General features: G+C 50.3%; 1 protein-coding gene across 1 annotated transcript in view; it reads left to right on the top strand.

Annotated features, from left to right (window-relative positions):
* The first annotated feature begins 291 nt into the window (after positions 1-291).
* The window catches only part of SLC8A1 (solute carrier family 8 member A1), a 245174-nt gene continuing 231075 nt past the window's right edge, over positions 292-14390 (top strand). The window contains exon 1 of the mRNA XM_060186932.1: positions 292-437. The gene's annotated coding sequence lies outside the window, so the exon portion shown is untranslated. The remainder of the gene's footprint in view (positions 438-14390) is intronic.

Genomic DNA, 14390 nt, shown 5'->3' with positions numbered 1-14390 from the left:
CCGGGTGCCGCGGACCCTGGTGCCGAGGTACCCGGGCACTGGGGTGCAGAGGTTCCGGGGTGTGGGCGATCACTCCTTGGTTGCGCGGGGCTGAGGCGCACTGCAGGGCTGGGGGACGGCGCGGCACCGCAGAGATAAGGGGTTGCCGGAGGCCCCCTGCCCACCCGCTCGCTGCCGCATCCGCGCGGGCTCTGCGCGCCCGCGATGGTCCGGGGCGCGGCGGGCGCGCGGGAGGAGGCGGGAGGGGAGGAGGGAGGAGGGAGCGCGCCTCCCGCTCGCCGCCGCCCGGCCTCCCGCTCCCCGCTCCCGCCTCCCCGCCGCCGCGCCCCGAGCCTGCTTTGTGCGCCCGGACATGGGAGCCGCCACGCCGCCGGGCCCCGCCGCCTAACCCGGAGCACCGCGCCTCGGCGGGAGCGGCCAGGCCGGTTGGGCACCAGGTAGGAGCGGGAGGGCTGGGAGGTGTGGTGGTGGTGGCAGCGGGCCGTGGGCTCCCGCAGCTCCGCGCCCCCTCTGCTGGGAGCGGCTCCGGGGGTGCGTGTGAGCGGGGGTCCCCCCTTCCCTGGGATCCGCGCCCATCTCGGGAGGAACCTGTGAAGGCGGCTGGGGCGGGGGGTGGGGGGACAGGCGTGCCCAGGCTGGACCCTGCCCGTGGAGGTGGGTGCCGGGAAATTGGGGGTCGCTGGGAGAAGCCTAGGAGCATCAGCACCGCGGCCGGGAGCCTGGTGCATTTCGTCCCTGTGCATTTCGGGGGGTGGCGGGGGTTGTCGCCGGCACCCGGGTTCTGGATCCCACTGACTGCGGAGAGGAGGGAGGTGTGGCCGGGCCTCCATGGGGGTGTCCTGAGGGACGGTCAGGAAGCAATGCCGAGGGTGGGGTGTGCTCCAGGGTCCCCTCTAGGGGCGACGCGCCCCAGCTGCTTGGGGGATTCTGTGTGCTCTGGCATTTTCGCCCAAGGGATTCAGGGCAACTTTGCGCTGCTGCGGCGGCTCCGGGAGCCCGGGTTGCTGGTACTCGGTTGCGCGCCTGGCCTCTGGGGCCAGCTGGACCTGGCAGGCTCCTCCGAGGCGACCGCGGGCCGCCCCGGGCCCCCAGGTCTGTGGCTGCCAGGTGCCAGGCTGCTGGATCCTCTTCCCTCGCCTTGGGCTTGAGAACCGCCCGCAGATTAACTAAGACCTGCTGCAATTTTTTTCTTCTCAAGGGCCATGTGCTTGTCCCTGGTCCCCGCAGCCACTGGAGAGTCACTGGTGTCAGGTCACCCTTAACCCCTGCTCCCAAGCCTTCTCCCAGGCTTGGCTTGCTCTCAGCCACTGGTGGTTGTGAAGATGACAGTACAAACTTTGTCCTGCTGGAGGTGTCAAGGCTAAAACGACCAGGAAGGTTGATGTGGAAGGAGGGTTGTTAGCTATGGCTCAGTGGTGGTGACACCCTCAGCACTTGCAGGACCAGCCAGCAGGAGGGTGTGTGTGTGTGGGGGGGGGGGGAGCCAGTCTCAGACCTAAGCCTGAGCTCCTGGCTTCCCTGGGAGGACACGGGGAGCCTTGAGGAAGGGGCTTCTCAAATTCTACCTCTCTGACACTCCCAGCACACACACACACACACACACACACACACACACACTCCTCACACATCTGCATGCTTCTCCTCTGGCCAAGCCATTCCTGCAGCTGGTCCTCAGAAAAGGGCAAAGACAGTATCTATAGACAGTCCATTCATTTTGGACATGAAAACAAAGCCGGGATGTGGATGGATTCCCTCCGGATTCTTCTTTGCAACGCAGTGACTTGGATTTCCCTCTGTGGGTCTGTGAAACTTGCTTCATTGAGAGGCTTGGTGTGAGAGGAGGAGGAAGGACATCAGGTCTCTCCATCTTGGGGGCCCTGTGAGTGAGGGGGAGGGGAGCAACACGCTGTTTTCTGAACCAGCTTTCTTTCCCCCAGTTGTGCCTTCCTGGAGGTTTCCCTGTGGATCCTGGGGAGATTACTCTCCCACAGGCAGTGATGAGAGGCCTAGTGCTTCTCGTCCTAAAATGGCTGTTGTGGTCTGCTGGCAGTGAAGTGGTTAATCCCTGGAGGTGGGCTGGAACATCATCAAGTACTGTGGCTTGTGCAGGGTTGCAAAGGTTATAGGTGCCCCTGACAGTCAGGTTTTATTTACTCTGTCTGGAAGGCTTAGCAGGACTGGGAGAGGAAGGGCCATAGAGGAGAATATGCAAGCTGTGCTGTCTGTCTGTCTGTCTATCTGTTTCTCTATCTGCCTATTTATCTCTCCTCTAGCTGCTTACCTGTCTATCCATCCATTCGTCATGAATCATGCTGTTTGCTTTGCCACTGCTGCGTAATAGTTTCCAATGCATTTTTTTTTAAATCCCGCTTCCGGCCCATATAACCCTAGGCTGGAAAGATAGCTCATCTGGGAGGGTGTCTGCTTTGCCATATGTGTGAATGTGACCCAAGTTCAAGCCAGTCCCCAAATACATGGGGGGGGGTGTTTAGTGCTATGAGCCCTCCCCTGGTCTAAAAAAAAAAGTTAGTCAGGAGAAGTGAAGCCCTTGATGAGAAAAAAAATTTAAAAAAAGAAGAAGAGGAAGAGGAGGACGAACAAGAGGAAGAACTGGAGAAGCTTTTGTTGAGTAGGCAGAGTGGAGGCAAGAGTCCCAGCTGCAGATCCAGGCACAGAGAGTAATGCAGGAGAAGTGCCATCAGTCACACCTCCAGGACTGTCTGCGGGAACCACATCCATTACTGTTTCAGGCTTACTATGTTTTGAGAAAAAAAATTCCAAGAGAGCTTCAGCATTCGTTAGCAAGCTATATTTAACATGTTTTTTTATCAGACAAAAATAGGCTTCTATTTATCTTGCAAAGTAAACGCATGGGTTCCTTCCCTCTGAGTGCTTAATCTGCTTCTTTGACAAAATAAATGGGGAGGACTTTACAGAGCAGGAGAGTCACAGCCTCCCCCCACCCCTTTTGCAGAAAGAAAAGCTCCCACCCAGCTTATGCACTCGGCTCCCCCAGAGCTAGGGCATCATAGGACTTGGCCAGCAGGCTTTACTGTTGCAGCTCAGCTCTGAGAGAGCCCTCTCTCTTTCAGGAGGACAGACCAGGTGGGAGAGAAAACATATCTACCCTATTGGCTAGGAGATGACTAGATTCAAACCTATGCAGAAATGACATCCGGAGACCTAGGGAAGCAGTTAAGGGCTGCTTGCGGGCCATGTACCTTGCATGCCTTGTATCTGTTCCTTCCCACTCAAGTGTCAGTGACTGCCTTCAATTTGCTAAGAACTCAAAAGTCAACCTGCTGGCCATATCTCTCTCCTTTCTAATGCCTTCATTCTCCCCCACCTGCCCCACCCCACAAGGGTCGGGTATCCCTATGGTGGAGACCCCTCTGCCCAGCTGTCTCCCATCTGAGCAGACACTTCTGCTCCCTCTGGTGGTGAGTCTTCTCCCTGCCTTCCAGGGACCCACAGGCCCCTGGAGTCTCAGAGCAGGCTCCCTCCTTGGGGCACCAAGCACTCTGCAGTGGCCTGGCTCCCCAAGACAGTGCTGTACTGTAGCAGCTTCTTCCAGGATTCACTCTACATCAAGAGACATCTCCCTAGGGGGACAGAGGTGAGGTTTCATGAAGGAAGACCATGCTAGGTGAGTTCTGGCCTAGTGGGATGGGCTGGGCTCTGTGAAGTTTGGGGCTGAGAATCACCTGTGAGGTCTTGGTGTGTGTGGATGCAGTAGTGCTGCAGGTGCAGAGGAGTATGTGAGTGTAGTGGTATTTTTCCAGTCAGCTTTCCTTCTTGTCTGAAAGCTATAGTGTTTCCTGTGTCTGTCCCTCCCTGTCTTTCCCTGCCCCACTCCCTTCCCAGCTTCTTTCTTTCTCACGTGTGTGCTCCCCAGATATATTTTATCCAGCCCCTATTTTTACGGGCCAAATTAATCCACCATTAGATTCTCAGCAGGGTTTGTGCATCTAACAGCTTGTTTCCTGAGCAGGAGACTCCTAGGGGGAAGCTCTCTCGTTATAGGGTTTTAGCAAGAGCCACCCAGAACCCAGGTGAGGGGATGAGGTGCCTTTTCCAGGGGGTGACTCCACAGCAAAGACTGTCCCTGAAGCCCTGGCCAGCCCCAGCATGCACTATCTGTTAGTTTGTGGCCAACGAGCCCATATTGAGGCCAGTGTACTCCCCACCTGTAGCTGGAACCTCTCTAGGGGGTGATGAGACGAGTCAGGCTCAAGGGAGTCAGTTTCTCTTCTCTTCAAACACATTAGGCAGTGTCAGGAGGAGGAGGAGGAAGAGGGAGAGAAGGAAGTAGAGGAGAAGGAGGAGGCAGCGGCAGGGTGGAAGGCTTACTGGAGGGAAGGACATGAATCTTTGTTGAGCCCTGCGTACATTACAGACTGTGGTCTAGATGGGGACACGAAGGGTGCACACACTCCTAGGTTCCAGAGCATCCATCTGTCAGTTTGTCCATTCATCCATCTATCCACCCATCTGTGCTGGAAATTTTACCACTGATCTAGTAGAGCCCTAATAAGATGCAATGATCCCAGCTAAGAAGCACCAGCATCTATTCCCTTTGTATCGGGGTTTATGGGATCAGCTGGCAGTTAGCCAATATTATCCCCATCCGCCCTGCTCATGTTGGGAGCCCAGCCAGGGGTAGCATGGGGAGAAGGGCTAGTGCAGAAGTCTGAGTCTAGGCTGCCACTCAGCCCTCTCGAGCACCTACTGGGCAGGGACACTCAGGATCCTGTTTTTGGGATGTACTGGAGCACTGGTGGGGAGCTCGGAAGTAGGCGCAGAGACCTGACCAACAGAAGCCAGTCTGACTCTCACACTGAAAGGCTACTGCTGGGGCAGCCAGGGGGAACTCAAAGATGGATGAAAATCTAGCTGTATTTTTCTTTTTTAATATTTATATATATTTTTGGATAGAGACAAAGAGAAATTGAAAGAGAAAGGGAGAACCTAGAGAGGGAAAGAGAAAGTGAGACACCTGCAGCACATATTTCCACTCATGAAGCTTCCCCCCTGCAAGTGGGGACAGGGGGCTCGAACCTGGATACTTGTTCATAGTAACATGTGCACTCAACCAAGTATGTCATTGCCTGGCCTTGAAAATCTAGCCATGTTTTTTTTAGGCCTTGTGAGAAATGTGAAATATCATTTCCCTAGCGAGAAAGGTTATCTTCATAATCCTGAATGGCTTCTGCTTTATCATTATTTTAAATTAATTTAATTAATGCTAGTATGTTGTGAAGAAGCCAGGGACTTCAGGCTTACACAGAAGCACTAAGCAACCTCCTCAGTACAATTCCCCATTCTTTCTTTCCATGTTACTATTTTTAAGTTAATTTTATTTTATTTAAACACACACACACACACACACACACACACACACACACACACACACACACACACACACCAGAGCATACTGTTCAGCTCTGGCTTATGGTGGTGCTAGAGACCGAGCCTAGGACCTCAGAGCCTCAGGCAGGAGTCTTTTGCAGAACTATTATGGTGTCTCTTGCCTCTACTATTTTCTTTTAATTTGTATTTGTAAAATGGAAACACTGACAAGACCATAGGATAAGAGGGGAACAGTTATCACCACCAGAATTATGTATCCCATCCCCTCCCTTGAGAATTTTCCTATTCCTTTTTAAAAATATTTATTCCCTTTTGTTGTACTTGTTGTTTTATTGTTGTAGTTATTACTGTTGTTATTGATGTCATCGTTGTTGGATAGGACAGAGAGCAATGGAGAGAAGAGGGGAAGACAGAGAGGGGGAGCGAAAGATAGACACCTGCAGACCTGCTTCACTGCCTGTGAAGGGATTCCCCTATGGGTGGGGAGCCAGGGGCTTGAACCGGGATCCTTACGCTGGTCCTTGCACTTTGCATCACCTGCATTTAACCTGCTGCACTACCACCTGACTCCCTGTTTTCCTATTCTTTAACCCTCTGGGAATATGGACTCCAGGTCATTATGGGGTGCAGAAGGTGGAAGGTCTGGCTTCTGTAATTGCTTCCCCACTGAACATGGGTATTGACAAGTTGATCCATACTCCCAGCCTCTCTCTCTCTTTTTCTAGTGGGGCAGAGCTCTGGGGAAGCAGAGCACCAGGACACATTGGTGGGGTTGTCTGTCCAGGGAAGTCTGCTGGCATCATGGTAGCATCTGGAACCTGGTGGCTGAAGAAAGAGTTAACATATAAAACCATACAAATTGTTGACTAATCTTGAACCTAAAGGCTGGATTATTGCAGATGAATATTTGGGGTCTCCGTTTTGGAAATAACTAGTAGGTCTATTATACATATATTCCAAAGGGCCCGTGACTCCATCAGTTTCCTCCTGAGCCTGACATCTGATATGCTCTACTATTTTTTTTAAAGGTTGATTTATTTGTAGAAAAGAGTAAGTCAGGGCATCACTCTGACATACATGTTATCAGGGATCAGACTCAGGACTTAATGTGTATTGTAAGTCCTGTGCTCTGCTGTCACATCACCTCTTGAACTCCTTCTCTTCCCTTCCCTTCCCTTCCCTTCCCTTCCCTTCCCTTCCCTTCCCTTCCCTTCCCTTCCCTTCCCTTCCCTTCCCTTCCTTTCCCTTTCCTTCCCTTCCCTTCCCTTCCCTTCCCTTCCCTTCCCTTCCCTTCCCTTCCCTTCCCTTCTCCACCCCCCCTTCTCTCCTTTTTGCCTCCAGGGTTATCGCTGGGGTACTGAGCTGGCATTACAAATACACTGCAGTCATTATCCTCCCTTTTATTGGATAGGACAGAGAGAAATTGAGAGGAGACAGGGGAGATAGGGAGTACAAAAGATCTGCAGAACTGCTTCACCACTCATGAAGCAGATACCCTGCAGGTGGAGAGCAGGGGCTCGAACCCAGATCCTTGCCGAGGCCCTGTGCTTCATACTATGTGCGCTTAACTGGGTGCGCCACTACCCTCTCCCTCCTTTATTTCTTAGAGAGAGGGCAGAGGAAAGGGGGGAAGGGAGGGAGGGAGAGACACCACAGCACTTCTCCTCCATCCATAGAGCTCTGTGGTGCCCTCGTGATGGTCCCTGTGATGCCAGAACTTGAACCCAGGGCCTCCTGCACAGCAAGGGGTGCTTTCTAGCAGGTGAACTGGTGCCACTGCAGCAACATTTTGGAAGACTGCCCCAGTGACCCAGAAAGCACAGTGTGGCCCCAGCGTGCACAGTGGCCTCACGTTTGTGTAGCTGACGCAGACTAAGATGTGTCAGTGCTCAAGTGCAGCTTAATTGAAGGAAAAGGGACAGAGGGAGCCTTAGCTGGCAGTCCTGGCAATGACAGTGAGGGGTCACTTCAGGAGGGACGGAGTGCAGCAGGCCAGTGAAGCAGGATGACTCAGCAGTGGCGCCATGTGCCCCCATGTCCAGTGTTGGGTGTCTCGGCTTGCAAGTGCCCAAGAGAAGCTACTGGGGACTTGGGGACTTGGGGTGTCCCTGCTCTTCCTATTCCCAGGACCCCTGAACACACAGCCAAATGTTTTTACTCCCTGATTCCAGCTGACGCCACCCTAGAAGCCTCCTTGGATTTAAAGAGAGGGGACAGTGGTCAGATCAATACTGTGTCTGGAAGTCCACAGCCCATGGGCCTAGTTGGGAGTGGGTGCTGCTCAGAAGCCGAGCTCTGTGTGCCATGATCTCCCCTCTCAGAACTTTCTGGAAACCTAGCTCCTGGGCCGAGTTGTCCTAGCTCCTGGGCAGTAAGTGTCTGAGGTGCAAAGTATTGTAAAGGGGAAGAGAGTGTTGCATGGACATTGGAGGAGGGGGCATTTTCCTGAACAATGAGGAAGCCTTGCTCTCTGATTGCCCAGAGTTCCTAGGAAGGAGTTCCTGAGTGGAGTTGGGCAGGAAGCAGTGAGGACAGCAAGGGGTGTCCTGAATTATGTGGGAACTTGCTTGCAAGTCCCCAGCCCCCAGGGTCCCAGGTGGGATGTGGCACAAAAGCCAGCTGAATCAGCCTAATGGAGGTCCACTGCTGGGAGTCAGGGTGTGTGGGGGGGTTGCAGGGGGGCAGTATTCTAGCCTCCACTGCAGCTGCTCTAAGCTTCTCCACTGTTGTGAACACAGAGATGCTCCTTCCATTTCATTCTTTTTCTAGGGTGCCCAGGCCTCACACTTGTGCAGTACTATCCACAGTTTTTCTAATACCCAAGGGCACAACTTGGGACTTTTGTTAGAATTAGGGTGAGAGAAACAGCCTGCAGAGCCTGGATATTCTGGCATCCCCTGGGGCTGTGTCAGAGCTGTGTCCAGACCCTAGACACTTCCCAGTGGGGCCCCTGCCATGTAAGAGTGAGGACAAGACACCAGCAGACCTGTCCCCTCTACTTCTCTGGCTGCCAGTCATATGTGACTTTTTTTTTTCTCTTAATCTTATTTCCCACAGCACCCCCCCTCCCCATCCATGGAGCTTCCAGGTGGGGCCAGATTTGAATCCAGCCCTTTTGCAGGGGAGGGGATACTCTTCCTGGTGAACTCCTTCCTGGATTCTGTCCGAATTTCTCTTTCCCCCTATATAGGATAGAGACATAAAGAATCACGAGCTTCTCCTCTTGGTGGCTTGGCTACTCAGAGCCCTGCTGGCTTGGGACACACCTGGAGATGAGAAGGTGTCCATGGTCTCTGAATGACACCGAAAGCCGGAGGGGAGTCAGACCTGTGACTGCAGCCATATCATCAGGGACTCTTGTCTCTTTATGAATGCCAGAGTCCCCTGGAAATGTTCCTGAGTGTGGGATATTGGGCTTTAGGAGGAGAGGGGGGAAGGAGGGCAAGAACTGGAGCATCATTCTGATGCATGTGATATTGGGGAAGGAGCTGGGGCCTCACACTCAAGGGTCCAACCCTTTACTGGCTGCACCACCTCCTGTGCTTTGTGAAGGTGACCTTGAATGCATCTCAGGGTCCCCGCACATAAGGTCAGAGCAAAGGTCTCAGAGCATGTGACTGCCCTGTCAGATTGTAACCAGTGTCAAATTTCATACCATTTACACCATTTCACCATTTACAACTTCTGGGGGCCTCATTTCTGCCCATTCAGCAAGGACCACGTGAGCAAAGTGCTGTGTGGCATCCTCAGAGGAACAATGATGGGACACTGTGTGTGTGTGTGTGTGTGTGTGTGTGTGTGTGTGTGTGTGTGTGTGTGTGTGTGATGTCTAGCACGTGTGTGCTGGTTCATGGTTGGTTCCTGTCACCTGAGAGATGACTGGTGACAGCACCATCCCTGCTGAGTCCCTTTGCAGACCTGTGCTAATTGTGGGAGGTTGCCATGGAGACCAGAAGGCAGCTAAGTGCCCACAGAATGACACGCGGGAAGGTCACAAAACTGTGTTTAAAGGGACAGGGAGGGAACGCATGTGCTTCTGCTGACCAGACCACAGCTGGAGATTTTGAGTTGTGAGCTGGAAAACAGCTCCAGACAGTGCTCAGAGGGCTGGCTCCCCTGTGTTCCTTCCAGAAGCATCTCTCAGTGATTCTGAAATTTGAGCAGCACATTAACATTAAGAGGCCCATATTCTGACATGCATTATTTTTTTCATTCTTGCAATGTTCTCAGGGTATAAGAAGTTTTTGTTTCATGTAATTTGTTACGATTACTGTTATTAGCCTAGACATAGGCATTTAAGCTCTGGCTACTGATAGTGCCAAGAATAAAACCTGGGATGTCTTAGATGGAAGTCCTATGCACTGTCACTTTGTAAGCTCCCTGGTCTTTCTATTCTTAAAAAATATTTTATGGATTTATTTTAATGAGAAAGAGAAAGAGACAGAGACAACAGAGCACTGCTCAGCTGTGGCTGATGGTAGTACTGGGGATTGAACATGGAGCCTGAGAGGCTCAGGCAGGAAAGTATTTTTGCAGAACCCTTATTCTGTCTCCATTGTTTTTTACATTTATTTAACACACACACACACACACACACACACACACACACTCGTGAACATTGTTTATCTCTGGTATATGGTGATGCTGGGTTATCAAACCTGGGACCTTCAGATCCTCAGGCAACCTTCATTTCACCTTAGTAAAGCTTTTACAAAATGTGGCAGAAAAAATATGACCCACTGGCTGCCCTTGGCCAGCCCCCAACACAGAGTTGGTTGTGTGGGTCACAGAGGTGACATTCCCAGCTGGGGATGCTTCAGGACCAGACCTGATTAACAGAAATAGTTGGCTTAGACTCTCGGGCCTCGCGTGGGAATCCACCTTTGCCCTGTTTTAAATGTACGGCTTTGATACGATCTCCATGCCTGGGGGTGGCTGAGCAGGAAGAAGCCACATCTAGTACTGTGCATGGGGTCCTGGGTCTGAGCGCCCCGGCACCACATTGCAGCCTGGTGGATTGTGTCCAGGTAGGGTGCTACTCCATGGACAGCGGAGCAATTGTGTAGTGTCTGTCCTGCTTTCTCATCTGCTCATCTCTTTCCCTCAGAGACACTTGCAGCCTTCCTCACCATTTGAAAAGCTTTCCCCTGCAGGTGGGGACTGGGAACTTGAACTTGGGTCCTTGAACATTGTAACGTGTGCTCAACCAGGTGTGCCATCACCCAGCCCCATTTCATTTAAAAAATGTTTATCTGATGTTTTGTCATTGCTAGGATTGACTTTTTCATATATATATATATATGTATATATGGGGGGTGGGGAGAGAGAGAGAGAGAGATATGATAGAATCAAAGCTTCCTCTAATGTGAACAGAGCTGGGTTCAACCCTAGGCTGCATGCATGACAAAGCAGTGCGCTATCTAGTTGAGCTATTGTGCTGATTCTTAAAAAAAATTTTTTTTGAAAGACTTTCATTTTTTTTCTTTTTTATATTTATTTATTTTCCCTTTTGTTGCCCTTGTTGTTTTATTGTTGTAGTTATTACTGTTGTTATTGATGTCGTTGTAGTTGGATAGGACAGAGAGAAATGGAGAAAGAAAGGAAGACAGAGAGGGAAGAGAAAGATAGACACCTGCAGACCTGCCTCACCTCTTGTTAAGCGACTCTCTTGCAGGTGGGGAGCCGGGGGCTCGAACCAGGATTCTTAGGCCTGTCCTTGCTCTTCATGCCACATGCACTTAACCCGCTGCGCTACCGCCCGACTCCCCCCCTTTTTTAAAATTTTATAAAGGAAAGTGATAAAAAGAGAAGAACCAAGCATTTATGAAGTCATTTTCTCAGCTCCAGCATAGGGTGGTGGCAGGAATTAAACCTGGGGTTTCTGAGGTCTCAGGCATGCCAGATCTGTGGTCTAACACGGATCTGTTGCCTCAGTCCTTCTCCTCTGTCTCTCCCTCCTCTCTCTTGATAGAAACTAATACAGAGGGAGAAAGAGATCTCTGCACCTCAGCTTTCTTCAGTGCAGTAGGACATGGGCTCAAACCTGGGTCATGCAAATAGCAAAGCAGTGCACTGTCCCGTAAGAGCGATTCTGCCTGCCCTGCCTTTTTCTTTGACTTCTTTCCAGTTCCTCATCTGTCCCAGGAAGACAGCAACTTTACAGTCTTGGCACAGCTGTGACCATTAAAACCACAGCCCTGAAGTCAAGATTGAAGCCATCCTGCTGGTGTGGACACACAGGACTGATTGACACAGCGAGCGTAACTGAGAAGGGACTTTCTAGCAGAGGAGCTGAGGATTAGGGCAAGCATTTCTCTTTTCCCACAAGATGCTCAATGTATTTTTCTAAATAATCAAATCTGGCTACTTTTTCTTGAGATGCTTCAGTTTTGTTTTTTAATGTTTTTATTGAGAGGGTTAATGCTTTACAGTGCAGTCACTGACATATGCATACAATTTCATTATGTAAGAGGCCCCCAAAGTTTTCTTACTACCCTCCCTCCCTCCCCCTCCCTCCCTTTGGTGCAGTACATCATGTCCAGTCCATGTTTCTTTCTTTCTTTCTTTCTTTCTTTTTTTCTCCAGGGTTATTGCTGGGGCTTGGTGCCTATACTAAGAATCCACTGCTGCTGGAGGCCACTTTTCCCATTTTGTTGTCCTCATTGTTGTTATTGTTGCCATTACTGCTGTTGTTGTTGTATAGGACAGAGAGAAGTCGAGAGAGGAGAGAAAAATAGACACCTGCAGACCTGCTTCACCGCTTGTGAAGCAGCCCTGCTGCAGGTGGGGAGCTGCGCACTAGGACCAGGATCCTTATACTGGTCTTTGTGCTTCACACCATGTGTGCTACCTACCACCCACAGTCCATATTTTATTTTATTTTATTTTATTTTATTTTATTTTATTTTATTTTATTTTATTTTACCAGAGCACAGCTCAGCTCTGGCTTTTTAGTGCAAGGAACTGAACCTGGGACCGGGAGCCTGAGGCATGAAAGTCTGTTTGTATAACCATGAAGTTATCTCCCCAGGCCTCCATGTTTTACTCTGTGCCCCCCCCCAACACATCCTTACATTATTAAGTCCTGCTAATAAGTGAGATCATTTGAAAAGTGGGTGCTTGGGGCTGGGTGGTGTCACACATTACCATTTCCAAGGACCCAGGTTCAAGTCTCTGGTCCACACTAGAGACAGGGGGAAAGCTTCATGAGTGTTAAAGCAGGGCTGCAGGTGTCTCTCTCCCTCTCTATCTTCCCCATCCCTCTCTATCTCTCTCTGTCTCTAAAATAAAATTAATTAATTAATTAAATATATATAAAAATAAAATAAATAAAAATCAAAATGTCACAAAGTAAATAAAAACTGCAAAGTGTCTGCTCTGAGTACTCACACACTCAGTGTTAGAGTTCGGTCAGTTTTATGTCCCATAAAGTCAGCTGTCAGGACCTTTTAAAAGAAGACTTCCTTATTTGTTTATCATGAGAGAGAGGAGAACCAGAGCCCTGCTCAGCCATGGCACACACAGTAGTACTGGGGATTGAACTTGCAGCCTCTGGGGCCTCATGTGTGCAAGATGGTGCTTGAACAGGCTGACTGTCAGGAGTTTGAGCAGGATGTAGCCTGGAACACTGGAGAGGGGTCGCCAGGAAGTGAGCTTCTGTCAGTTGGCAATTGGCAAAAGCTTCTTTTTTCACTTCCTGCTTTTGCTGTGCTCTCCAGAACATCTCATTCTCTCAAGGGTTGTGATTTGATACTGAGCAGGAAAATTTAAAAGACTTGCAGGCGTCAAGTTGATGGGGTTCCTTCCCTGAAGAGCCATTGACTTGAAGACAAAGCTTTAATGACTCAGAGGGAAAGCTGAGGAGAATCACCAGCCTCTGCTCACATCACCAGCCTTGTCCTTATTGCAAGATTTTGCTGATCTTTTTGAAGTCGTGTAACCTCTTGCGTGTGTGTAATTCCACTGTTCTCAGGAGGATTATTTCCCCATTCTTTTAATTTCAGATATAAATGCAGAGAGACAGAGAGGAGAGAGACCTCAATCCTCTCTGTGGATATTCTTCTAGCTCTGTGGTGTCCCCATGTGGTGTTGAAGTTTGAGCACAGCAACATGGTGGGGTGGGGTGGGGCAGTAAGCTATGCACTCTACTTTGTGAGCTGTTTCACAGTCCCAAAGTGTCTTTCATGGATTCTGGGTGTGCCTGTACTATAGTCTGAAGCTGGATTCTGTCTTGTACATCCTGAGCACCAACAGGCAGGCTGAAAAAGAAAAAAGTGGAACAGTAAAGATCTACTGTGGAAAGCAACAAGTGGAAGTCAGAAAATACCAGTTAGATGAGTGAAAGATCAGCATTTCTCCGTGGACTTTTTATTTACTATGAAAAAAATCACATTTTTTAATGAGTGAGAATGAGAAAGAGAGACCCAGAGCAGAGGCTCCTGAGACCACCTGCCCAATTCTGGCATAGAGTGTTACTTACAGTTTAAAGAACGCAGCCTAATGGGCTTGGAAATGGCTCCACTACTAGAGGGCATGAGGCCCCAGGTTCAATCCCCAGCACCACATGTAGCACCCTCAACAGCACTGGGGGAGCTCTATAGATGGGGAAGTGGTGCTGTGGCCTGCCTCTCTCTCTCTCTCTCTCTCTATCTCTCAAAATACCTATCAACAGAATAAAAATTGGGCCAATGGTTGTTACTAAAGATTCATTTATTTATTACCAATGAGGAAGAGACTGAGAGAAGAGGGAGGAGAAAGAAAGGAAGACAACAAAACATCACTTGTGTCATATGCTGTACTGGACATTGAATCCAGGAACCCACACCTGCAAGTCCTCTGTGCCACCATCTGCCAACTCCTGTACTGCCTAACTTCCTGCTTTCATTTGACTTTTACTTAATTCCTTATGACCAGAGCTCTGCTCAGCTCTGGCTATCAGAGGTGCTGGGAGGTGGGAGCTGGGACTCCATGCCTGCAAGTCACTTGCACTGCTGCTACACATTTATTTCCCCTCAGCTTTA

The sequence above is a fragment of the Erinaceus europaeus genome, chromosome 3 (assembly GCF_950295315.1).
Source record: "Erinaceus europaeus chromosome 3, mEriEur2.1, whole genome shotgun sequence".
In the NCBI taxonomy this organism is placed as follows: domain Eukaryota; kingdom Metazoa; phylum Chordata; class Mammalia; order Eulipotyphla; family Erinaceidae; genus Erinaceus; species Erinaceus europaeus.
Note: the sequence above shows the minus strand (reverse complement) of the source record. Positions and strands in the feature narration are given on the sequence as shown.